The sequence below is a fragment of the Colobus angolensis genome, unplaced genomic scaffold, assembly GCF_000951035.1.
Source record: "Colobus angolensis palliatus isolate OR3802 unplaced genomic scaffold, Cang.pa_1.0 Scaffold217, whole genome shotgun sequence".
NCBI classification, from domain to species: domain Eukaryota; kingdom Metazoa; phylum Chordata; class Mammalia; order Primates; family Cercopithecidae; genus Colobus; species Colobus angolensis.
Window position 1 is genome coordinate 923,349 of NW_012115344.1, and position 27,897 is coordinate 951,245.

Sequence of the window (27,897 nt, forward strand, 5' to 3'; positions counted from 1 at the left end):
TTCTTCTCATATGTCTAACTAACCTGGTCAGAGGCTTGCCAGAAAGGGCCCCGATAAAAGGAAGCTACACCCAAGATATGAGACAAGAAAATATGGGACAGTTAGCTTTGAACTCTGAATGTGTTGTGTATTGGTTTCAGTGCCCATCTTGTAGAAATGAAATACTGCCTTATTCTGCATTTAATTCTTTGTATTTAAAAAGTCTTTATGTAAGAACATAACAGAAAATACACAGCCCTTTTTAATGGAAATTTTATTGCATTAGAGGGAAATTATCATTAGATTTCACAGAAGAATAAAAATCTTTATTAGACTGTGAAATGTCCCAAAGCAAAATTTTCTTACAATTTCATTAGGTACAACTTCTTTAAGTTCTAAATTATAATTTGACTCACCAAATGCAATGTACTCATGTAGCTACCAAAGTTTAAGACATTCAGAAGGATAATAATAATAAAAACTACTAAATATCCAAGCAATTTACCTAAAGCAGTATGTAGTAAATGCAAAAACTACTGCTGTCAAAAATGTGATTGTAAGCGTAAATCCAGTAGGAAATATGCCAGGAAAGTTGCAATGTCTACGATACCTGTCATTTTCGTGGTAGTACTTGCACACTGTTGGGTATGGGGTGTTTAATGATGTTGCACAGGAATTCTCACAGCGTCCTATGCTGAACTCTGAGGAGAATCTTTTCAGTCAACCTTGAGGGTGTTTCTCATGTCCAATTTATTCATGTAAAGGGTAAAAAGCATTATTGCTAGAAGATAACTTCAGGTTTAGGCAAATGACAAGCCAACCTGTGGATAATAAAGCAGGCAGGCAGAATGTGGCAGTGCATATTTGGGGCAGCCAATTTCTGTAGAAATTCATTAAGTAGAATGCTCCTAAGGGGACTTAGAGCAAGTATGTTACCAGAGACAACAACGAAGGGCCTAGGTAGAAGGAAGCAACTTCCAAAACAACACCCAAATAAGACAAGAGAACCTGGGGCATGCCTACGCAAAACTTGGACGTCATGTGAAGAATAAGACCAGACAAGAGTGGAGACAAGCCAAAGAGCTAGAACTAAGGGTTTTCCTTGACATTTTTGGAGGAGAAAAAGAAGGGTGAGACTCTGAATTTGCATCCTTTGTAGATGTTCATGTAGATTTATACCTAAGGTAACTCTACCATAAATTGTGTATGGTTCTTTGTGCAGTGTATGGATTTACTCTTTTCCAGAAATCTTTAGGTCGTATCCACAAAGACTCAGTGTAAAGAACCATTGTTTCTGATGGAATTAGCTGACAATTTTAATCAAGATTTTTGTGTGAGCAGAACCAGAGGTAGCAGATTCACAAATCCAATTAATTCACAATTAAAACTTACAATGGAGATGCAAAGTTTTTATTACATTTATAACTAATTTGCTTTCTTCCAAAATCCTTATTTACTAAGAGCAGGAAAAAAATGAAATTTTCTGTATAGTTTAAAATGTAATTGATCTAATAATTTAAATTTTCAATTTATAAAATAATCTGCTCAGTTGTTCAGCAGTTTCCCTCTCTCCCTGGTTTTTTTCCTCGGAGATGTATGGATACATCTCTCTTACCACTGTTTTTGTTGTATTTCATAGATTTTGGTATGTTATGTTTTAATTTTCACTTGTTTCAAGAAATTTTTTAATTTCCTTTTTAACTTTTTTCTTACCCAATGGTCATTTAGAAGGATGATTTAAAATTGCCACAGTTTCCAAAGTTATTGACTATTATTGATTTCTAGTTTTATTTCATTTTGATCAGAGAAGATATTTGATATAATTTCTGTTTTAAAAAACTTGTTGAGACTTGTTTTATATCTTAAAATATGGTCTATCTTGGAGAATGTTCCATGTGTTGATGAGAAGAATGTGTATTCTGCAGATGATGGATGAAAATTCTATAAATGTTCTATAGGCTGTTAGAATTATTTTGTCTAAAGTCTAGTTTAATCCAACATTTCTTTGTTAATTTTATGTCTAGATGATCTGTTGTATTAGTCTGTTTTCATACTGCTATAAATAACTGCCCAAGACTGGGTAATTTATAAAGGAAAGAAGTTTAATGGACTCACAGTTCAGCATGGCTGGGGAGGCTTCAGGAATCTTATAATCGTGGTGGAAGGTGAAGGAGAAGCAAGACATCTTCTTCACAGGGCAGCAGGGAGAAGATTTGCTGAGCAAAGGGAGCAGAGCCCCTTATAAAACCATCAGATCGCATGAGAACCCACTCACTAGCATGAGAACAGCATGGGGGAAACAACTCCTATGATTCAGTTACCTCTACCTGGTCTCTTCCTTGACACCTGGGAATTATAGGGATTACAATTCAACTTGAGATTTGAGTGGGACACAAAGCCTAACCATATCGTCTATCCAATGATAAAAGAGGGGCATTGAAGTCCCCAACTATAATTTGTTGGAGTCTGTCTCTCCCTTAGTTTTAATAATATTTGTTTTGTATAACTGGATGATCCAGTGTTGGATACATATGTGTCCAGAATTATTACCTCATCTTGTTGAAATGATCCCTTTATAATTACATAATGACCTTTTTTGTCTCTTTTTACTGTTTTTGACTTAAAGTATTTTTATCTTATGTAAGTACAGCTACTGCTGCTCGCTTTTTATTTCCAATTGCATTGGAAAAAGAGTATCTTTTTCCATCCCTTTACTTTTACTGTTATGTATTTTTACAGGTGATATTGATTCCTTATAGGCAGCATATAGTTGGATTATGTTTTTTAATCATTCAGTCAGTCTATATATTTTAAGGGGAAAGTCTAATTTGTTTACATATTGGGTTATTATTGATGCATGAGTGGTTATTTATGTCATTTTATTAATTGATTTCTCGTTATTTTATATATCCTTTGTTCCTTTCTTTTTCTCTTACTGTTTATCATTGTGGTTTGGCAGTTTTCTGTACTGGTAACATTTTAGCCCTTTCTCTTCTTTATTGTGTGTTTGCTCTACCAGTGGGTTTTATACTTCTGTATTTTTATTATAATTGATATTGTTCTTCTGCTTCTAGGCATAGGACACCCTTCAGCATTTCTTGTAGGGCTGACCTAGTGATAAATTCCCTCAGATTTTTCTTGTCTGAAAAATACTTTAGTTCTCTTTCATTGAAAAAGGATAACTTTGTTGAGTATAGATCGTTGAGTGGCAGTTTTTCTTTCTTTCAGCAATTCGAATATATTATCCCATTCTTTCCTGGCCTGTAAAATTTCTGCTGAGAAATACTGTTAATCTGATGGGATTCCCTTATTAGTAACTGGCTGATTTTATTTTATTGTTTTGCTGTTTTTAGAATTCTTTTACTTTTGACAGTTATAATGTCCCATGGAAGAGACCGTTTTCAATTTTACCCATTTGAGAATTTCTGAGCTTTATTTATCTGAATATCTAAATTTCTTGCTAGACTTGGGAAATTTTCAGCTATTATTTCATTAAATAGGTTTTTTATTCCTTTGGTTTTCTCTTTGCCTTACGGGGCAATAAAAACTCACAAATTTTGTCACTTCATGGTATCTCAGGTGTCATAGAGGGTTTGTTCATTCTTTTTTATTTCTGTCTGACTGGGTTATTTCAAAAGCCCTGTCTTCAAGTTTTGAATTTTTTTCTTCTGCTCCATTTACTTTATTGTTGAAGCTTTTCAGTGTAGTTTTTATTTCTTTCAATAAATTCTTCAGTTCCAGGACTTCTGTGTGTTTCTTTTTTTCTGAAATTTATCCCTTTAGTACATTTCTTAACTGCATCTTGAAATGTTTCTCTAATTTCTTTTTTTTTTTTTATATCTCACTAAACTTCTTTAGTATCATTATTTTGAATTCTTTACCTGGGATCTCAACCATTTCTTTTTCATTGTAATCCATTGCTGGAGAATTACTCCAGCCCAGAAACTGAGCTGCCAGTTCCAGATAGAGTCCATGACCAGAGTGAGAACTTCTGTTCTACCCATTGCCATGCCATCTCATTCCAAATCTGTTAAAACCTGGACTCAGACACACAGTTGAGCCTGCTTTCAGGCCCCCTCTCACACAGAGGGATACCCACTTCAGGTTCCCTCTTGTCAACAGCTTCTCTGTTGCTCAATAGAATTCTTCTTTGCCTTGCTCACTCTCCGGAGACTGCTTACCTATTCTTCTTGGTCATGGGACAAAACCCCAAACCCACCAAACAGCAGGGGAAAAAAAAGTACTGTAACACATTTCTGGCTGACTCGGTGAGCTGTGGGTGGCATGAGTGAAAAGAGCTGTGACACAGTCCTGTTGGCTAGACCGTGAGAGTGAAGAGTTGTGACCCTTTTGGGGCACAGCCTGCCAGACCGAGTGGGTGGAGTGAGCCCAGTGGGCTGAACTGAAACCAGGGTAGAGGCACCTCTGGCTGTGATTTGCAGCTCACAAAGCAGCACTGAAAGAATCCTGTGTCAAGAGTGGCTGATTGTGTGAGTCTGACTTCAGGATCTTGGGAGGAGTGCTCAGGTGCCAATGGTGGTGGATGAAACTGGGTGATCTTTTTGCTCCCATTATGGTATGTTTAAGCACTAGGAGGAGAGTTTGGATAACCATGTCAGTTCTCAGGCCCTCTGTTGGTGCATTCAGGCACGGGATCCCTGGAAGAATACCTGAATAGGGACAGCATTGGCTGTGCTGTGCCCTGCTGCTGGGGAAGGTAGGTTTCCTTTCAGTAGCAGCAGCTTTAGGCAGGTGGCTGGGGAGCATGTGCTATGGCCCCATGTAGTGGCTGTGAGCCATGTAGCCTGTCCTCATGGTGCTTGTAAATGCACTATGGCTCCACCGCTGGAGGTGGCTTGTTTCAGTCAGTGGCTTGGGCTTTGGCTCAAGCAGCTACAGTGAGCAGTTGTGGTGGCTGCAGAAAGGGGAGTCTGTCGTTAGGGTATGTGACAATGTACCGTCACTCAGCTGTTAGTGGAAGCCTGATTGCTGCCAATAGCTTATACTTCTGGGGGCAGCAGCCAGCAGCAGCTGAGACTGTGGGTAGGTGATGTCAATAGATTTTCAGGGCTGTATAGATGCAGAGGCTGCTGGGGCCCAGGGCAGGAGGTGGTCTGATGGAGAATGGGTCCTCAAATTAGCACTATACTGCAGGTGTTTAGGACTCAGGGGGTATGTGACACCTAGTGTGATCTCCCTTTCTGGAGCAATATTGTGCAGTTTCCAGGCAGCTCCCTGTGTAAGTCTCAGGGCCAGAGGGTTGAGGTGGTCTCTTATGGCATAAGAGAGGATTCCCTTCTGGGGATCTCTCACTTCACTTGTCCTTTTCCTGCACTTGGGAGCCTACTCAGGATCCCAGCCAATCCTGGCTGAGCAATCTGCCTAGCTTCCCTCTCCTTGTTTTAGGTATTTCCTCTCACTTCTCTGTTGGAATCCTAGATAATCTATTCAAAGTGTGATTATCTCAGTGTGTGCTATTTTAGTTCTTTTTTTGGAGGAGGCAAGTACCAGATGCCTCTAGTCAGCCCTCTTTAAGTCTCTCTGCTTCCCCTATATCTTATTTTCTCTTTTAATTCTAGCCAAGGCTTAATGGAAGACAACATTTAATGGTTATGTTCCATATATTCTAAAAAAAAAAAAAAATGTGAGGACTGACTCCTCTTGGCTTAATAACTGATTTTTCAAAGACAGTTAGAATTCCATTACTTAGAAAATCATGTCTTAAGACAATAGTATGTATCTTGCTGCTTAATCCTAGTCTGAAAATTAGAACTTGCCCTTTCTCTTTGCATTTTGAATCACTAGTCACATCTTTCTCCACAACAAAATGCTTTAAGCTATGTACTTAGAAAGGTATAGTAGAAAACCCACCAATTTAAAAAATATTACTTTTATTACACAGCATTGCATCTCCCTCTCCAAGTCCCATATATTACTTCTATAAATTTATTTCAGTTTGAGTGCACCCCAGAGTATAACAACAGTACTGAGGTACCAACAAGGTTGATTAGATAGTTCCTAGAGACAGACAGGAGAACACGTTTTAGCAAAAATCATGTAACTTAACATTCTTCACCAAAAGACAAAATACCAAAAAAACTGTGTATGCATGCACATGTGTGTGCATGTGTACATACACATATATCCTCATATATTTAATTTTTAAATATATTTATTCAAAGTGTTTTTAAATTTGTTTTTTATTTTATTGATAAAAAAAGAATGTGGATACTGTATTATGTTTTAGCTTTGAGAATTATGTAAGAAATAATCTAAAAGGAATTTCATGATGCCACAAATTTAACATAACTTACATCGTTAAAACATTGTAAATTATTTTCGTGTGACTTGAGTTGAATGTCATTTTACTTCTCTGGTGTCTTTCACTAATTGAATGCTTGCTTGTGATTTAATTCTAATGAAACAGTAGGGGAATAATCACAGGACATTGACTAATATGAAGGATCATTGAATTTTTTTGAGCAAAAAAGAAGTTTGGGTTTTCCTTCTGGTTGCAGTTAAGAACATAATACGAATTTCTTGATTCTTGAGCAAATATTCTGAAAAATGAAATAAATAGGTTTTTAAGCAGTTTGTGATTTCAGATAGTTGAGAAACAAACGGCTGCAGTTGAAATGCTGAGGTTATTCTCTTTTGACCTTGGCCTCCTGAATTTAGGGTTTTAATTTTAAGTTGTAGGCAACAATGTAATTATTTACATATATATGTTATATTATGTGTCCTATAATCATATTCCTAATATACTGTTTTCAATCTTTTGATATCAGGTGTAGTGTTCTGTGAAAAGTGGCCGCTTAGTTATTAAACTTCTAAGAAGTTTTTGGATTTGAAACCATATGTCCGGTGGTATTTACCCAAAACTCAAACAGAATCCCTTCTGTTCAAATTGGAAGGGACTTGAGTGATTGTGTATGCTTTCTAATGAAAAGACCCTTCTTCTCCTAGGGGAATTTGAGTGTAAAGGGAAAATCTCATTCTATCTTCATTCAAAAATCTGTTAACATAGCACTATGTTTCACACTCAGGGATATTTTACCTTCCTGATTTTACCTGCTTTAAATCTAACTTTAAAGGTCCTTATTATCTTTAGCTGTATTAGCTTTAGAATTTAGCTTTTCTAACATTATTTTAATTTCATTATTTTCCCAATTATATGTTTCACTGAGTATACTGTACATTTTTTTTCCCAACATTTTTACATGCCGTTAAAAATCTGAGTTTACCAGAAAGGTTTTTTTTTGTTTTTTTTTTGTTTTCCTTTTTCAGAAAACTGATCTTCACTGAACATATTCTTTTTTTCTTTCCCCAGAACCCATTCACTATTCAATAACTAGATTTTTGTTTTCTGGTTGACAGGACAGTTTTGGCTAAACACAAAACACAGGCTAAAATAATTTGCCTAATTTCCTCAGTGTTACAGTTATTGTGCCTAAAACCACTTGGAAAAGATTACTTACATTCTTTTTTAAATGAATCTTCGGCATTATGCAATTATGAGAAGAAATTAAATAGAAAAGTACAGAAATCCCTGTTTAGTGGTGTGGCTACTAGAATTCAGAGACAATTTTTCTGCTATTTCTGATCTTTGTTAATAATGGTTGAAAAGTGCCTTATGAAATATATTTTTTCAAAATACCACTTTTGAAATGGTGTAAAATATGCCTTATATACAGAGTTTTTGTCTGTTTTATTTACTTCTAATAGATTCTTATTTTTTAAATAATTTTTTTGACAAATTATAATCATTTATAATTATGGAGTATACAGTGCTGTTACAATATATGTATACAGTGTGGAATGATTGAATTAAGCTAATTAGTGTATCTATCACTTTAAATACATAGTATTTATTCCTTTTATCTAACTGCGACTTTGTACCCTTTGACCAGCATCTCTCTGTATCCCTACTCCAGAGCTGCTGGTAACCACTACTCTCTGCTTTCATGAGTTCGATTATTTTAGATTCCATATATAAGTGAGAACATGTGGTTTTTCTCTTTCTACAGAGTTTTTAAAAGATAATTATCTCCGGTGGCAGTGTTATGGGAGATTTTTCACATCCTTTCTGCCTCTTCATGTTTTCTATTTTTTTCTGCAAACAAAACAAAATAATTATATTAATAATCGATTCAATTATTTTAATTCACACAATTTACATATTGCGGATATTTTTCCTAATCAAACAGTCATGCTTTCAGCTTTGCCATCTTTCCTGTAGTTTCTTATTCCCAAAGCTCTGAGATTGTATGCATTTCTTTTCCCTGAGAAGCCTAGTGTAGAGTGTAAAAATAACCCAGGGACATACTCATCCATTTGGTTGTTTGGTCACCTATTGTTATTGACACATTTTTAAAAAATTAAACTAAAATCAATTCAAATGTATTATTTTTCTAAAGATAGAAGTTTTCTTCAAATACATTTTTTCTCCCAAGATCTAAATATTGACAACAAATAAAGCAAGTTGTCATTAGCACTGTTGTCTAACCTGTAACTGTTCCATCTCAGATAGCCAAAGTCCTGTTTTCAGGGTTATTTTGGCACCCTGAGGATATTCATCACATCCTGAACTGCTAAAAATGAACCAACAAGGAAAGTCTGGCAGTTTTTATTATTTCTTTTCTTCTTTCATCTTCATAATAGAGAAAGCACACTACCATTTTCTACTTAGGGTTGTAAGGAGAATCTTAGGAATTGAAATCACACTCTAGTTTTTCCTTTATTGGCATCCTCGGTCAGGGCCAATCCTGGATGGTCGGAGAGAATGATGTGGCTCCATGGTCTTAGTAGAAATTAGTACCTTTTGCGTGACTGAGGAGCGAATAAAGAAATGAAAGAGGCCTGCCAATCACGAAAGCTGTGCCCAGTGGTGTAAGATTATGACATTTCTCAGTGTTGTTCAGATCATGCTTGGAATAGTGTATTGAGACTCGGATGTATCTCTTTTCAGAGAACAGACAAGCTGAAACACAGTCATACTCAACTACCACAGCAGCAATGCAGTATTATCTTGATATCTAATTCATTTCAGGCACCTTGATTAGTTTTTACTAATGTTCTTAAGAGGTAAATATCGTTATTGCCTTTTTTTTTTTTTAGATTAGAACACTGAAGCTTAGATACTTCACTTAGAGTCATATACATTCAGGGGTGATGTAAAATTAGAACTCAGGCTTTTCTGACTCAAAACCTCTGCTCAAAGCCCAATCAAACAATACTCTTTCAGTGAACAGAATTAGGGCCATGGTATATTATATGGTTTAGATGTTTGTTCCTTCCAAATCTAGTGTTGAAATGTAATTCCCAGGGTTGGAGATGGAGCCTGATGGGTTTTCTTCTATTTTCACCATGTGAAACACCTGCTCCCCTTCACCTTTTGCCATATTTGGCAGCTTCTTGAGGCCCTCATCAGAAGCTGAGAAAATGTTGGTGCCATGCTTGAACAGCTGGCAGAACCATGAGTTAAAATGAACTTCTTTTCCTTATAAATTACCCAGCCTCAAGTATTTCTTTATAGCAATGCAAGAATGGCCTAACATAACATATGTTTATTTAACATAAAACTGAAGAAGCTGGGCATTGTGGGAGACAGAAGATGATTTGTGGCGAGATAATGGAGACTGCCACCAACTATTTTAAGGGCTATAATGTGGAAATGAGGTTAGATTTGTTGTTGTTTTTATGACTCCAAAGGAAATAAAAATAATTATTGGGTGGAAATCACTGAGTCATGGATGAAAGAAAGATAGATCTCCCCAACTCTTCTTGATATACAGGATCAGGCTGCTTTTGGAAGAAGTAAGATCCCCATCTCTAAAGTATTGCATAATTGGCAAAAACAGAGTGAGAAATTTAATATATACAATAGATGGTGGTGGGCTATCATTAAAAAACTTCTTTTCAGGTTGGAGTGTGCATATAAATGCATTTTGCAGACTAGAGAAAAATGACCTAGAAATTCATGCACTTTAATAGGATTTGTATGTAGAGCTATTTTCCTTGTAACAGTGAGAGTAAACTGTCTGCATTGTCTTCCTCAATGTTTTCTGAGTATTCAAAGGTGTGAACTTAGGGGACATCTCTTATGGTGATTGGGGTTTGTGGTTGGAGAAAGCAAAATGATTTCTCCTGTCAATTGAGAAACATGAGGAGAAAAGTCTTAATCATTTTAGGAAGTTTATTTGCCAAAGTTAAAGATGTGCACCCATGACACAGCCTCAGGAGGTCCTGATGGCATGTGGCCAAGGTGGTTGGGACATAGCTTGGTTTCATACATTTTAGGGAGACAGGAGACATCAATCAATATATATAAGAAGCACATTGGTTCCATCTAGAAAGTCAGGGACTACTCAGGCCTCCAGATCACAGGTAGGTGAGAGACAAATGGTTGCATTCTTTGAGTTTCTAATAAGCTTTTCCAAAGGAGGCAATCAGGATATGCATCTATGAGCAGAGGGATGACTTTGAACAGAATGAGAGGCAGGTTTGTCCTGAGCAGTTCCCAGCTCAACTTTTCCCTTAGCTTAGTAATTTTGGGACCTCAAGATTTTCCTTTCACATTTTCCCTCTTTCTTTTTAAAAGTGTTTTAGAGAAAGCATTTCAGAAGAAAATACGTGTTGGTCCCAGGTTTTGTCTGATCTTTTATGGCTTGGATGATTTATTCCTGTACACATTCAGAGTTATTAGGAAAGCTTATTTTTAAAAGGTTGTGAACTCTCACATTCTATGGAGAGAAAAGAGGGGGAGGAAGGGAGAAAACAACAACAAACAAAAGGACAATCCTGGAAAATTGATATAGGCCACATTACTTTGATATCTATACATCAGTAAGCAGATATGAAAGTAACTGATGTATGTAAATAGGTTGCTGTTATTTTCTTCCGAAGTTTAAGTTGTCTAGTTTTAGTTCACCAGGTTTTACAAAAGCACAGCTTAGTTTTTAGTGACTCCAAATTAGAAAAAAATTTTAAAAAATTGAAAACATTATTTTGAAGACTTGTAGTCAAGAAAAATTACAATTTGGTACAAACTGTAGAAAATAATAAAAATTGAAAAACACTGGACATGACTAGAATCTAACAATAGGTGTATTATAGTTTTTGAAATGTAATTTTTCTCTCTCCAGTTTGCTATTTTTACTGAAGAAAAATCATGGTAGAACTGATTTGCTTTATTATACTTGGCCACATTATTTGTTTACAGTGTAGCAAGAATAATTATTTTTCACATAGGCTTTTTAAAATTGGCTTTGATGAAACTTTGTTCCATAGAAAGAATCTCAGTTAAGACTTTTTAAAAGCCAAGCCCAACTATGGATTTGTACCATCAAATACCTATAAATTGGGTGGATTTCCTCTCCTCTTGAGGTTCCAAGATAAACCTAGGCTCCTGGACCTGTCAGAAAGTGACATTTTTCACTTACCACATGTCAGAAACCCTGTGCAGGGACTGTGTAAAATAAGAGACCAGTTTTCTCAAAGGCTTTTATTGGTTCCATCAGTTAAGTTTGATTCCTTAAAGGAGAACACACCATTCTAGTTAAAGCCTTGGCAAAATAACCAATTTCTCCAATTGTGTCTTGTTACAAATAAAAACATATTTTTTATCACACTTATGCAAATAACTGTACTGTCATAAGTTAAGAATACTTACAAATAGTTTCCAAATTTTGCAGAAATCAGGTAAAGAAAAACAAATATGCTCCAAATTTTGTTCATAGGAGTATACTAAATCATTAAAAGCTGTCAATAGTTCAAAAGAACAGTTTCAAGATACTGGTTTTACATCAGTGTGCCTTTGACATTAATGATTAATTTGTAGAGAAACCAAACTTATTTTATCTTTTAAAATCAGCCCTTACAGTCTCATACACCACCTCTTCTGCAATACTACCTGGGCCTTGAGGACTTGCAAAACTTTAATTTCTGGCCCTGTTTCTTAGGAATGCAGTTTATTTTGATTAGCATCTTCTACAGGGCCTGTAGATGAGGCTTTAATTGTTGTGAGTGTTTAAGATTTAGCAGGATTTGATGTTCCATTTAGACCCAGGAGTCAAAGCCCTGTAACTCAATGTCACAAGGACTTGAAAGCACATACACAAAGATACATGAATGTAATAACCTTAATTTAAAAAAAATTTAAATCTCAGATTTTTCCTAAGCAAATCAAACTCAATAATAATGGCATAGGAATTATTTTGATAAAACGTAAATTCTGTTAGTCCAGTTACCAAAATGCAAAAGAAAAGATCTTCTGTAGTGCACAGAATATTATGTTGGAAGAAAACATTTCCTTTAGACCTTTAGGAAAATATGCTTTTTATAAGGGGAGAGAAAGCTAAAAAATAATGAGATGCAGTAAAAGTTGAACTGTGGGTTAAAAAAATTAAAATCTGTTATCATTTATTAAGAGTAAATTAACTCTTTAAGAAAATTTCATCGTTCTAACCAATAATTTAGTGTATAAGTGCTTTTTTACATCAAGCTCAATTTCTAGAAAGGCCATTATAATTTCCCTTTAATTATAGACAACTTGATTATATAAAAGATTTTTTAATAAATTATTTTATTATGACTTACAAAGACCATTTATGACATGCCTGGACTTTCTGGTTTGTCCTGAACATTGCTGTTTCTTAAAAAATCAGTCATTTTATTCTATGTTTAAATTTACCATTCAAGGTTTTTTCCTTATATAAAATTATTTTTCTTTAAGCTTTTTTTTTTAACCAAACAAAACCCCTTTATTTCTATAACTTTCTTTACATTTCTCTTAATTCCTGGTCCCTTTTACCTTATTTTATACATTACCATTAAATAAGCTTTGAATTAGACAAAAATTATTCAACTTCTGTAAAAAAGGACACACATTTTCTTTTAGGAGTATTTTCCTACAATATATTTTTATTGGAAAATACTCAAATAAAAAATATATTATTTAATTTATCTTTATAAATTATGACAACTTTGTCTACAAATATTTATTCCATTACGTTTGCCTAATTATTTTATTTTAATTGTTTACCTATATTATTTATGAATACTGCAATAGTCATGATTTAAAGTCATGAAACTGTTATTGCAAAATTATAACTGAGACAGTGAAAAAGATTTGACCTATCTGACTCCATCTTGCTTTGAACCTCCAAGCTATATTTGTTCATTCCTGGGCATAGGTCAAACTAACTTTGAGGGAGACTTAGTTTACAGTTTAGCTTTGAAAACAAAGACAATAATAGTCCTTTCGCCAAAGAAACCTTCTTACTGCCTGTGAACTAGACTGCTTAAAGCCACAGAATTAGAAGTTATGGTAATCTTACTAATTCAAGATGTAGCTATTTTTATTAAACCAATATCAATGTGTTATGTATTAAAAATCACACAAGAAAAGATCATTCTATTTTGGCTGGGTTTATAGTTTTGTAACCCACATGCCAAATTTTGATACCTTATAGTATTCAGCAGGGATAAGTATGAAATTGCTTGATTAATAAATGCAAACAAAAAATGTATGCTGGCAATTCTTAAGACATTTCTAATATTACTTTACCAATATTTTTAAAGCTAGCTTATTATTAAAGATTTTACTTGTTACATAAAATTAAAAAAACATTTGAATAGTCCTTTCTTTATTCCTGATAAAATATTTGATTCAAGCATTTTATTTTTCTTGAACCAATTAATTGGAGCTTTTTTATATATTTTCAGTAGTGAAACATTGTGTACAAAACACATAAATATATAGACATATCAGGCATGGTGATAGAAGTACATCTTACAGATTCATAAAGATCTTTTTTTTTGTTTTTTCCTGTTTTAGAATTCCCAATTCTTGATAACCTATTTCACAACCCTAGGCAGTTGTCAGCTAAATAGCCTTAAATTTCCATATTAAAGGAAACATCTCAGGTGAAAATCAAATAGCAAAATTTGCATCATAAGGTACAGAGAGAAAAAGTCTGGGGGTCTGTTTGAATTCACAAAAATAGGGTAGTTAGAAGGAGATGATTTTGTTTTTCTTTTAGCCAATCAAACATAATATTATAGAAATTTATTATTGGATTGTAAAAGGAGACCAATTTATTTAGATAGGGATTACCTATTTAAAAAAAAAAAAAAAAACTGGATCTCTGAGCTCTTGGTAGAGCCCACACTGAATCCTCGGTCTTCAAAAAATGAGAATTATTTTGAGGTTAGACCACGTGATGCTTTTACAGTGCACGTAATCTTTTTTTTTTTTTCAAGTAAAGGCACTTCTGAGTGTCTAAATTACAGTCTTCCATATAAAACCCAAGCGCAGCCTCTGTTGCAATAACTATTTTAGTCAAAAAATCAGATAAAAATAGAATTCAGTTAACTGAGAAGAAATTTTTTTTTTTTTACTCAAAAAAAGATAAGGTTCTAGGAGAGAAAAATAAACAGAAAAACCCCAAAACATGAAGGCTTTTTAAATACAAAGATGTACACATATACACATCTTGACTTTTAACCATTGAGTTTCTTAAAAAAAAAATGTTTTGAAATCTCATCTCCGTATTTCAGCTAGAACAAAAACTGTTATTTCACAAGTACAGCTCTTGTTCTTTCAGTTTGGTCTGGCTGGCAAAAAGGGGCCTTTTTATATAAAGAAAGTCCCTTTTGTAGTCAAAACCAAAAACTTTCCTCTTTTTTGTTTTCCTTTTGCTGGCCACTTTTCTCCTCCCCGCCCCCCTCCTCCACCATACCACCTTTTGTGTGTGTGGGGGGGCGGGTATTTAGCCACTTTAGAGGCCTTACTCCCCATGATTTAAGGGTTCCCCTTTGAATGTGACCAAATTGGGACATGTGTTGGACCCAAAATGTGCTGCTCACAGGCCTAGCATTTTAGGGCCATTACCCCTGAACTGGTTCGGTCCAACCATGTTGTGGCCACCTAGCCCAGTATGTCAGGGGCTCAAGGTGTGGGAGGGGTCAACTCCTTACATGCACCTGCTGGCTGAGATTAGACCCTAAATATGTTCTTCTGAGGAGGAATCCTATTTACAGCTGCTGCATGTCTTAGGGAGCATTCCTCCCAGACACCCTCACGTAATTCTCAGTTGCCTGAGAATGTCCCGAAAGGCTGATGGGGGCAAGGTGCTCTTAGTTCTTCAAAGTGGAAGAAGATTCCATACTCATGAGCTAGAGGGTTTGGAGTTGGTTAAATTCAATAAGGGAAAGGACCAAAGCACATGCACAAAAATCCCCAACAAGACAGAAACAAACAACAAAATGGTTAAGAAAAACCAACAAAGATTACACAAACTATAAGATTTTTGAGTGTTCTATGTGTAAGCAGACATTAACATCAGCTGGTTGTTAATGCTGACTTTAATTGTTTGAAAAGAATTCTTAAGACAGAATCCCAAACCGATTTTTTTACCTAGTAGCGGGGCCCAAGCTGAAAACCGCTCTCCACTGATGCAGAGACAGGCTTGCCTTCTTTGATGGAGAAGAGTGGAAACTCCCCCCAAAAGGAGTTTTTTGTTTTGTTTTGTTTTTTTAACAGCAAATAAACCTCAGACCCCCAACAAAAAAGTGTTGGAAGATCAGGGATCCCTGAAGGAAAGAGTTCCTGGGCTTCAGCAGTTGTCTTGTCAGACTGGGCTATAAGGTGCCCAAGCCGGTACCAAACACTGATAGGCGAGCTGCTGCAGGCCAGGCCACTTTTACTCAGAATCTCCTCATGGTTACCAGATTTCAATTGAGAAAAATGACGAGACAAGTCTTAATCATTTTAGGAGGTTTATTTGCCAGAGTCAAGGACACACGCCTATGACACAGCCTCAGGAGGTCCTGATGACATGTGACCAAGGTGGTTGGGGCACAGGTTCGTTTTATAAGTACATTGGTCCCATCCAGAAAGGCAGGGACAATTTAAAACAGGGAGGGGACTTCCATGGAGGTTACAGGTAGGTGAGAGACAGACAGTTGCATTCTTTGAGTTTCAAAAAAGCCTTTCCAAAGTCAGAATACATCTGTCTCAGTGAGCAGAGGGATGACTTTGAATAGCATGAAAGGCAGGCTTGTCCTGAGCCATTCCCAGGTTAACTTTTCCCTTGGTTTAGTAATTTTGGGTCCCCAGGAGTTTCCTTTCACACTCCTAAAATCTGTTGTTCTCATTTCATTAGTTACATGTCCAAATCCAATATCTATTTCATCTGCTGCGTAGACAAAGTGGAAAAAATTGTCTGTGTTCACAGTAAGAGACCCAGTCTGATTGCTCTTCATTATCTTTTCTGAGATGGAAACAATCAGCCATACCAGCAAAGATGGAAGCAGAAAGTGTCAGTATATTTGGAGAGCATTCTAGTCTTTAGCAGGTAGTAGCAACTTGGGACATTCCTTTTCAGCAACCAAATGCACTAGAGAAACCCCTCATTTTCAATACATCTGTAGTCAGGGTTTCCTGATTGGTATGACACTTTGTTTTTAGTTTAGCATGTGTAAAATTAGAAGTTGTATGAATTGCTTTTGGCAACATAACAATGTAATGAGTGACGGCTTTGAAAGCGCAGAATATATGGAACTTGATAAGACAAAAGCTGAGTTTCCCACAGTTGATCTTGACTCAACAATATTGCATTAACATGACACTAAGTCACTTAATCAAAATAATGACTTAAAACGCAATGGTAATATATTTTTCTTAGTTCTTATGTTACTTCTTAATCATAGCTAAAGACAAATAATGAAAGACCATGAAACAGCTAAATTCCAATACTGTCTGGAATCTACTGTGGGGTCTAGGAAGAAGTTATATAAAGATGACCTTGGGTAGAAGCAGAACCTCCTTAGAATCTGAAGGGAAGAACAATGGCAATATTTTGCTCCTCTCCAGAGTGAGGCACATATGACTATAGTCTATCTTATATTCTTATTATCTTTTTAATGTTTGATTTTTATTTTTATCAAGGTATTTAGTATACACAATTAGAAAAGTCAAATAATATTACAGCTTGCCTTACTCTGTCAATATCCTGTTTTCCAGTACCCAGGTACACATATTTTCAATTCTTTTAGCTGTTGCTTTCAGTAGTTACTTACACATTTCTAATGGCATAATCATACTAATGTTTTATTATATTTTATATTTGCTTATTATCTATTGATGGTAGAAGATGAGGATTTTGTTTTCCTGTACCCCTCTTCACATATACAAATATTTGTTTTCCTAAAATCTTGCCAAATAGCTTATGGTTAAGGCCATATTTAGAGCTTTTATTATTTCGGTCTTGTAAATATTTATTACTAAGTGAATATTTTTATGTACTTTTATTTTTGCCATTCACTACCTTTTCTATCTTAGAAGTTTTGTTGCATTTATTATTACTTTTAGTTGGCACAGAATAATTACACCTGTTTATGGGGTACAGTGTGATACTTTGATACATGTGTACAGTGTGTAATGATCAAATCAGGGTAATTAGCATATCCATCACCTCAGACATTTATCATTTCTTTGTGTTGGTGTTACAAGTAGATAGGCATGATCAGGGCAGGAGTGGGCTCTCCCCTAACCCACTAGAAATGTCAGGTGATGGTTTGGCAATTATCACATTGCCTCTCTAAAAATGATCACGGAGAGGCTATTTCCTGATGGCTCACACCTGTTAACATCAAAATGTTAACTGAATTCAGGCCCCAGGGAGAAGCAACTTCTTGGGCATGTATGCTAAGAAACAAAAATGAAGTACGATCTTCCTGGGGCACACTCCACCGGAAAAGGGAAGAAAGTCTCAGATGGACATGCGTATAACTCACTAAACACACTGTGCATGCTCAATTCTAAAGGGTAAGGAAAGTCCTGGGCATGCAGAAAGCCCCACCCTAAGGGAAGGATCACAAGAAAGAGGCCAGTCTATAAAAGTCCTAGGATCATGACTCAACAGGGTGCTTGGCCTTCTCTCTTTAACCTTCACATGCCTGCTTGGGTCTCTTCCAAGTATACCTTCCTTTTTTTTCCCTGTTCTAAGGTCTTTTTAAATAAACTTCCACTCCTGCTCTGAAACTTGCCTTGGTCTCTTTTTCTGCCTTATGCTCCTGAGTTGAATTCTTTATTCTGAGGAGGCAAGGACTGAAGTTGCTGTGGACCCATACAAACTCGCCGCCAGAAACTTGGGTAACTTGAGTCTTTTCCACTGGTAACATCGGGAATATTCAAAATCTTTCCTTGTAAATATTTAAAAGTATACAGTAAATTGTTGTTAATTTTCATAACCCTTTAGTCCTATAGAACACTAGAATTTATTCCTTCTGTTTATCAATACATTCGCATCCCTTAACCAATGTTTTACTATACACTTTCATCCCCATCCTTCCTCACCTCTAGTAATCCTTTTTTTCTTTTACTTGACTTTTTTTTTTTCAAGTTTCTGATTAAGGTTTTGTACACCCTCTAATGGCTCTGTAGAAAGAACTTTTAATTCTGTTTTCCACATACCCTCCTTTCTGCATAGCTATGGTCTCTGGACTTATCTTTGCTGTCAAAGAGGTCTTTCTGTGTTACACTTCTCACTTCCTGGATTTCACATCTTGCTCTTTTTAGTTTAATTCTTTGTTTTGATGAGCAAAATCTCCAGCAATCTCCTAAAAAAGATCCATAAAAGCAAAATCTTTGGAGAACTTTAATGTCTGAAAATGTGTTTATTCCATTGTAACATTTGGTTGATATTGATTTGGCTTAGGAAAGTTATACTTTCTTCAGAGGAGAATGTAAATGATGAGAGCCTACAGTTTCTGATAAAACTAATTAGCATCGTTTTCATTTACGTAACAGAGTGGCTTGAGGGAAAATTCAGGGCCTATGGACAACCACTTCTCTGGGTATCACTGAGACAAATTGAATTCATTTCTATTACTTAGGAACATTGACATTATTTGTGAAGATGATGCTGTTATCTCACTGGGCAGTAGTGTTAAATACCCATTTGTAGGTCTGAGCAGATATAGGAAGAAACTGAATTTGTTCTGCTTCTGTATTGTCAGAATTGTATGTGAGAAGTGAGTTTTGTTAGAACAGCTCTGGCTTGTGGAAACACATGATTTAGAAACAAAAAGCATGAGAGGGTGGGGGATGAGGAACTTTTGATTCCTGGGTAGCCATGTCACTCATGGTAAGAAGCAGTAACTGTGCTGCAGTCATTTCCTAAAGGTAAAAGTTACCAGTGGAGTTTAAAGAAGGATTCAACTCCCTGGGAGGTGGTTCACTGGATGCATAAGGAAATCAAAGATAATAAGAGAAAGGTTATTGTTATCTGCAGTAGTTAAAATGAAGTAAAAGAGAGTGCTGGGTTGACCCCTGACTCTTGACCAACCTTTGGCCACGAGCCTTAAAGTCACCCCTCAAGGGAAAAATTATGCAAGGACAACAGAAAATAAGTCTTGTGTTACCAAGAAAACAGTCAATGTGGGGGAAGAAGAAAATCAAGAAAACTATTAAAACCAGAGGGTTTAATGTGAAGAAATTACTTCATTTTGGCATCATCAGATTCTTGAAGAGCCTTTACTAAAATCAACTGTGAGAGCAACAAATTTAGGAGCAGTATCTTTAGTTTTAAATACGGCAGTTAAAGAGCATGTTTGGGTTGATGCAGGACTCACAGCTAATTATGGAACAATCACAGGTTGCTATACCCAATCTAGATACATGGGAGGTGATTCTCGAGGAAACAGATACACTGATGAACTGGATAAAAGCCACTGTGAACTTTGTTTACCCTGAGAAGGGGCCTGCCTGACTCTACCCATAAATGCCAAGTGGAACACCACAGATGAAGCAATTGATATGCAAGCCATGTGGAACTGGCTTTATGATGACTGTGATATTCACCTGCTAAATATGCTTCTTAACCAAGTCGTGATAAATGCTGTGGTTGTGTAGGAGTTGGTTCACTGGATGCATAAGGAAATCAAAGATAATGTGGATCCCCACAATATGACCTTGCTGCTGTAAAATCAAGACAGTTGAGGAAGCCTTATTAAATTTGTTGTATCAGTTTTCCTTCGTGAGTCTTACAGATGCTAATACAAATACTAGGTTAATTAACAAGAGAATGGAGAAAGGGCAAAGAGAAGAGTTATCCCAGGAAGATGAAATTTTTTAGATTGTTTTTAAGAAATAAGGTGAGTAAAGTAAACATGGATAAAGGTGAAGCTGAGAGGAAAAAGGAAAGGGAGAGTCATAGGACTGTACCTAGCAGAATGAAAATCTTTAGATGGTTATTAGATGTCAGATGAAGAATGATGAGGTTCATAAATTTGGAAAGGAGACCTGTATTTCTCATAAAGAGTTGCAGACTTCAGGGTGGCCATTCTGACAGGCTGAGAAGCATAGCCTCCAGCAAGAAGCTAGAAACAGTATCATGTCATGATGCTTCCATGGCCGATCTATGCTGAACAAGGTGGCTGAATATACATATTCAATATGCTATAGGACAGGCCTGGAATATTTATGACAGGATAAACATGGTCATGTGCAATTGAGCTTCATGCCTCTGCATTCATCCCATTTTTTTTTTTTTTTTTTAAAGGCAGCATTAGCATGATTCAAGGGTGGAGTTTTCAGTCCTTTGATGATGGCAAAGGGTGAAGTAGAAGACACAAACTCTCGCCATACATCCTCTGTAGACTGGCCTTACCCATTCCATGGTTGGTGCTCTCTTACCAGGGAGGAATGCTGGTCAGTTGTTATGCCTAAATCACAAAAGGGAGGGCCAGCATCAGGTGGTTGGTAGAAATCAGCCATGGAGTCTCTTGAAAGGGTCGATTTCTGTTTAACCCTTAGGGAAAAAAGCCTAATGGCAGTTAGCAAGGGAGGGGTTATAACTAGGTGAGTCTGATGTTCCATGACATCCTAGCCAGGAACTCAGCTTCCAAGTTTCTCTGGGATCCTCTTGGCCAAAAAAGGGTTCATTCAGTCAGTGGGAGGCTTCAAATTTTATTTTTATTTCTCATAAGAAATGGGATTAATAAAATGGAAATTGATGGGGTTAAAATAAAGGTCTTAATACAATACTATTTAAGGCTGGATGGATCAAAGATAACCGCCTGGTCCCACACACGTTTGCTGCATTTACTCCACTTTGGAGAAATTCAAAAAGTCAGAAGGCAGAGATTAAAATGACAAATCTGATCTGAAATGTCCTGCGGCAGATTAATCAAGATAAACATTGATAAAACAGTCAGGGTCCTCATGCTCACCCCCCTTCTGGAGACACAAAGCCTTTCGCACAACAGTGGGTAAAATGATCTGCGGACTGCACAAAATACCCTTGACATAAGTGAGTTCATCTTAGAAAAAGACTTCCTCTTACATTTCAAAAGACATCAAGCCAAAAGGGTCCATATGTTCACCTATCCAATAGAGACAACACCCAACCAGATAAGAGTATAACACTTTACTAACAGTCCTCATGAGAGGACTCAAGAGGACTCCACCATAAAAGGAACAGGACATCTCAAACTTGACATGGCCACCTTGAGAGATCCCATCTGGCTGTCACTCGTAATCAGCACCTGGCATCCGCCACAGAAAGCTCTGCCCAAAGCAAGGTCTGATTCCAGGACACTCTCCTTGTTTATGTCACTCTCCTTGGGCTGATTTGTTAAACTTTTTTTCTATCCCCTCTTCTCTTGATGTTAAATGCTATCTGTTTGCTGAAATTTTAACCTATATCATTTATATATTGACAAAGTATGCTACTCTGTATGGTTTATGATATAGACTGACCTGTGGAATGCCTTGAGCATGTGTACCCACAGCTCTGACTACTGATGAATGGGTACCAAGGAGAATTGCCTCCTTGATAACTCCATTTAGCCCAATACTTTTATGATTGAAATAACATCAGTAAAATTTCACCTGTGGAAAGACACAAACGTGCGCTGACCTAGTTGTATCTGAACTTATGTTGCTCTCTATGAGGTAGGAAATAGAAGTTCTTAAAATTAGAACATAAAAATGTAGGGATTGATAGAATTATAAAAGTTGGAATGTTTAAACATGGAATGCTATATCTGGTCAGGGAACACTTCTCCTACTTAGTATCAAAAATCTGTTGATAAAGTCCTAATGGAGGCCACAGTTAGTAAAGTAAGGGTTGATGGAATTAAGTTTGGAGGAGACTGGTATATCTGAACATGCTTCATGTGAAGTGATTACGTCTCTTTTACCTGGAGATGGACATTGTATCTGACTTGGAAATATTTCCTATACTTAGCATTATAAAACAGAAGGCATATAAATGTGCCCTTCAATCACTATTAAAGGAACATGCAAATGGGAGCTATGAAGATTGCCTGGGCCCACACAGTATAGAATAGTAGCTAGAGCTCTGGTTGGGACAATTTGTCTGTTGGATAGCCCTTTGTAGAACACGAACTGTGGCTTATGGCAAACACCTGTAAGCACCTTCTAGCAACTACTACTAAGCAATAAACTGTGACTACATTTTTAAACCCTTTGTCAGAATTCCTAGGGTCCTGATGGGGGTGAGTTGTGACTTCCTTCCCTCTGGCAAAATTGGGACTAAAAGCGAATGTGGCTATGTTGCCTGGGGGTAAAGATTGCACACTAATTCTGCACTTGTGTAACCTTATCCTATCTGATTAGGAGTGGAGTGAGGATAAGGCATTTGCTAGATTAGGATTTTTGACTGCAGTCTAGACAATCACAGTGGCCAAATCTAGTGTCCCTTTCAAAGATGGGAACGTTTGGATAAATAAAGAGAAGGAAGAATAGTAGCTAGGGTAAAGGAATAAATAAACTTGTCATGTAATGAGGTAAATTCAATATTATATTAACACCTCAAAAGAGGTTAGAGCAAGTAATGATGATATTGTCTCCCAGATCAATTATACCAGGTGCCTGAAGGGGTGGAGCTTTATGTTTGCTGAGACCACTCCTGCTTTTGGGACTTGACAAGACTGAATGGAAGCCTGAAAACCTGGGTGGCCTCACCTTGGGAGACATATTCTTATATTATGATAATGAAGTGGACGAATCATTAGTGATTGAGTAGGATTCTAGTAATGTGCCAGTATCTCTGGAGTTATATATTCTTTTGATATAAGTGATTCATGTTCGAAGACCAAATTCAAAGACCTCGAATACATATTGTAAAATATATATTTGGCTTTAGTCCCTGTTTCCTGGCTTAGAACAGTTGAAACCCTTGGAATCTGTAAAGTGATAAGTGTCTTTTGTATGCTGATGAGTTGACTGATGGCTGGCAGCCCCTAGGTAGCTTCAGGATGGGGGCTGGTCACCAGAAAAGCCAAGGCAGGAATAGAGCATTGGGACTTTCAAATCCTCCACTCAACCCCCAGCAAGGGAAGAGGGGCTGAAGGTTAACTGGATCACCAATGAGCAATGATTTAACCAATCATGCCTATATAATGATGAGACAGGAGAGTTCCCTTGACTCTTTCAAGGGACTTGTGACAGGGGTGTGGCTCATTTACTGGGTGAGGCAAGCTCAAACCCCTTGCAGGAGGGGGGAGCATGCAGGTGAGTGGGTGCAAGAGCTGGGGCAAACGCTTTTGGGCACCTGCAAATGGGCACAAACCCATACAGGCCTGTGGCAGCATCTAGGGGTTGCCTGCAACCTCTGGAGCCCCAGAGGGCATGTGCTACAATCACTTCTCTCTTAGCATTTGTCATCTGTGGACAGCTAAGTGATAGAGCTCAGTGGAGAGTAAGTGTGACAAACTCTTGCGCCCACACCCAGGTTCTTGTCCAGTGCCCAAGAGGAATGACGTCACACAGATTTAAAGGATGGTGAATGAGGAGATTTTATTGAGTGGTGGAAGTGGCATGGGGAGCTGCAAAAGGGATAAAGTGGGAATATAATCTTTCCCTGAACTTTTGCTGTCCCGGGCTGAACTACTCTCTGACCATCCCCAGCCATATTCCTCGCTAATGTCCAGCTGTCTCTTTTCCTCTCGACGTTCAGATGCTTCTTCTCTTCTCTCTTTCTCTGTGGTTCCACTCTGCTGCTCTGCCAGTGGAACTTGGGGTTTTTATGGGTACAGGGTGGGGGGCATGGCAGGCCAAGGGCAGGTTTTGAAAAAGGCAAAATTCAAGTGGGAAAACAGGAATGTATGTTTTCATTTAGGGCCATGGGTCCAGGCTTGAGGGTGGAACCCTTGCCAGGGACCCCACGCTCTTCTACCCAGTATTTTTCTGCATCCTGTCTGTATCAGTGAGACTTCCATAAAAACCCAAAAGGGCTGCGTCCAGAGGGTTTCTGCATAGTTGAACAGAACTAGGAGTTGAACAAACTAGGAGGTTCCTAGTGCGTGGCACACCTGGGGAAGGTATAGAATCTCTGTGTCTTTTCTCCCATACCTTGCCCTAAGCATCTCCTCACCTGTATCCTTTGCAATATCTTTTATAATAAATTGGCAAAGGCAATTAAGATATTTTCCTGAATTCTGTGAGCTGATTTTGCAAATTACTCATACCCAAGGAAGAAATCATGCAAATCCCATTTTATAGCTGGTTGGACAGAATCATGGGTAAAACAACCTGGGATTTTGGTCTGGTATCAGCAGTGTGTGGATGGCAGTCCTGTGGAACTGAGTCCTCAACCTGTGGGATCTGACTTAATCTCCAGGCAGATGCTATCAGAATTGAGCTGAATTTTAGGACACTCATCTGCTATTCACTACAGAACTGATTGCTCGCTTGGTGTGTGGGGGGAACCCCCACACATCTGGTGTCAGAAGTGATTTGTTTTGTAAGAATATAGTAGGCAGACACTGAGTTTGTTTTTTTCTCTGTATCATCAGAGTAGGTAATCTTTATTATTGGAAGAAAATGGACTACACCAGGCCATGGTTTCATGTCTGTGACCCAAACAAGAATGTGTGCCTTCCATTTTAGGAAAGAAATGCAAGGTGGAAAGATTATAGGCTCTAATTTGGAGATTTTTATTCTGAAGTCTTCTGTAGATGGTCTACATAGGTCCTTGAATTCCCTGATCTTGGCTAAAATTTTATTTTGTGTTAAGTAGTAAGAAGATAGAGGTAAGAGTGGCTGTGAGTTTCAATACTTAAAGAAACCCATGACACACAAAATAGTTAAGAACAATTGAACACTAATCTCCCTTTTATCTATTTAACAGATGGAAAAACAGCTTCCATAGAGGTTAGGTGTCATGTGAACATGCTATGTGCTTTTAGCACAGCTGGGTTCAGAGCACTGGTTTTCTGACCCCTGGACTGAGAATCTTCCCATGTCAACTTTAGTCAAGGTTTTAATTGAGCCTCATTTACCAATATTGCTCACCCACTTTCCAAGGACAGGTGAGGTAAAGGTACACTGTTCTGAGATTAATTGCCTACCATTAAATGTGACTAAAAGAGGCCTCTGAAATCAGAAATTGTCAAGGGAGCAGCATTTATTTTTGTCATTACTCATTCTTTTCACCCGGTCATGAGAAAAATGTGAATATGAATAAATCAATGTAGATTCAAAATCTTGACAGCATTACATGACTCAAGTGGTACACTGGAGTCTCAAGATAATTACAACCACTTTGGAAGAGTAAACATTCTGCTAATGCACTTTTGACCAGGGTCAAAACCAGGGTCTTTTTTTAATTGACATCTTTTGGAAAATCAGTTAATGTAACTGTGTAGGGGCAGTTTAATTCCTGTGATAAGAAAATATGAAATTTTGATTACTAATGATGTAATTTTTCACTTATATATATTATTTCATTGCTTTCACATATTATTTTATTTTATCCCCCAAAACAACCAGGTAGGGTAACTTGTCATGACCCCTATTTACAAATGAGAAACTGAGGACATTTGAAGGGATTTGAAGAGACTTGCCGGAAGTCATGTAGCCAGTCAGTTAGAACCGGAACAAGAACTTGCCTTCTGATTCCAAATTCAGGGTTTTTTTTCCATCATACCATGTGGCCTCCTAATCACAGTTAGTCATGCTGCCTCTCAAACTCCAATGAGGGATACATTTCAGAGGTAAGAGTGAAACCAGAGTGAGCCATGCTGTCCTTGAGGGTTTGCAGCCATGCCCTGCATGAAAGAAACATGCTCTGTTGGCCTGCCAGGTATGACCATGCTGAGAGCATGTGAATGATTGCATTGCCCACATTCCCTAGGATCCTGTCTCCTGGCCAGGATACAGGAATGTGGGCATTGCAGTAATTCACTGAGAGATCAATTTTACTCATTCTATTTCAGGTAGATATTGATAGTAGATGAGGACACAAAATACTTTGCAAAAAGAATATGAGACAAGTGTACCAACGAAGATTTACTAAATTACTATGCTCCTCGAAGGACTTGGCATAATGTGATTCATGACCAATATTTGGGACAACTATATGGATCAATAAGAGTTTTTTCTTTTTTAAATTATGATGAGTCCAGGTTTTGTCCTTTGTAAGCCATATACTAAAGTTTGTAAGCCATATACTAAAGTATGTAAGTAATTGCTTTTCATTAAACTTATCATTCTGACTTTAAATTTTTGTGAAAGGGGGAAAAAAAACTAACCTCAAATTTTTACTTTGTGAATAAATCTGCCACATGAGCCCAGGACATAAAGTGATGTTACTAATGAAGTGTGCATTTCTGGCTTGCTTGAGATGGAGACAAAAATTTTAAATCTTTCTTCTAGTCCTAATATAGGGTTGGGTCTCCAAAGGTCTTATTCGTTATTAGTGGGATTTTTAAAAAAAAATGTGAATAGCTGCAGCTGCAGCTGCAGTGGGAAGCCCAAAGCAAACCCTGAACATTGAAGGGTTTTGAATCTTATTCCTGTTTGATCCTGGTCGTGGCCACAACTGCAGTCTTCACACTGCTCTGGGTGCATTATCGACCTGGGTTGCATTTATCAGACTCTGAAAATGTTTTCATTTTCTCGTAAATAGAGAAATTCCTCTTTAGCAAAGAGCTTATGATCTTCTATGTAAAATTATTCTTCTTGGATTATATCCTTGCTGGAGTCCCTGGAAAATTCCTATCCTTTCCATTTGCAGCACTGTCATTGTTTTGAACAACATACATACCTAAAATGAGGGAACTGTCCCAAGAGATGTCTCAAGAATCACTTAAAAAGAATACCCAGCTTCATATCCAGCATTTATGGTTTTAAATACTTGACAACCAGTTTTTACTCAACCTAAAATTTTCCTCACTTCATTCTCATGATTTTCTTCAATACTAACCACTCAAATTTTCTCTTTTATATCTACCCTTATGCATAGTTTTATCTACTATCACTTGCACTTGCTTATGTAGCATTATTAATTAGAATAAAGCATCTTGGGGAGGGGGACCTTCAAGCTCCATCTAGTCCTTAGCATCTTCTCTGCTTTATACTGCCTCTGCTTACCACCCAGCATTTCTGGTCTCTTAGGCAGAGCTTAGATATAATGCGGGAGTCACCTAAGGATCTATGTATGAATCATAAAAAATTTACTAGCCACAAGTAACTGAACAATTTAAGATTAACTTTCATTAAATGATTACTTCACCTATATTGATGTTTTCCAGTTGTCTACATCTATAAAGTCCATATATATTTCCTCAGTATTCCATTTGCTAGAGAAATGGAAGGAGGACAAGCAGTGCTTAGCTTATAAACAGCTAAGAAACTGCTGGACAATCTTGACAGCTAGACTGTCAATCTGCTTTGCTATTTTCCCCTAGTTCTGATTGTAATTCTGAATGCTTTGAAGACAAAAGAGAAATTCCTATGTCTGACAACTCAACTAACAGCACAACTAGGGGAAAAATACTGTTAAAACCTGTCAATGAATGCTGGGAACATATGTTGCCTTTATAGACAGGGAAAAAACAAAACCTTATACATTCTTGGAAAGATGTGTGAGTTAGCTGACAGAT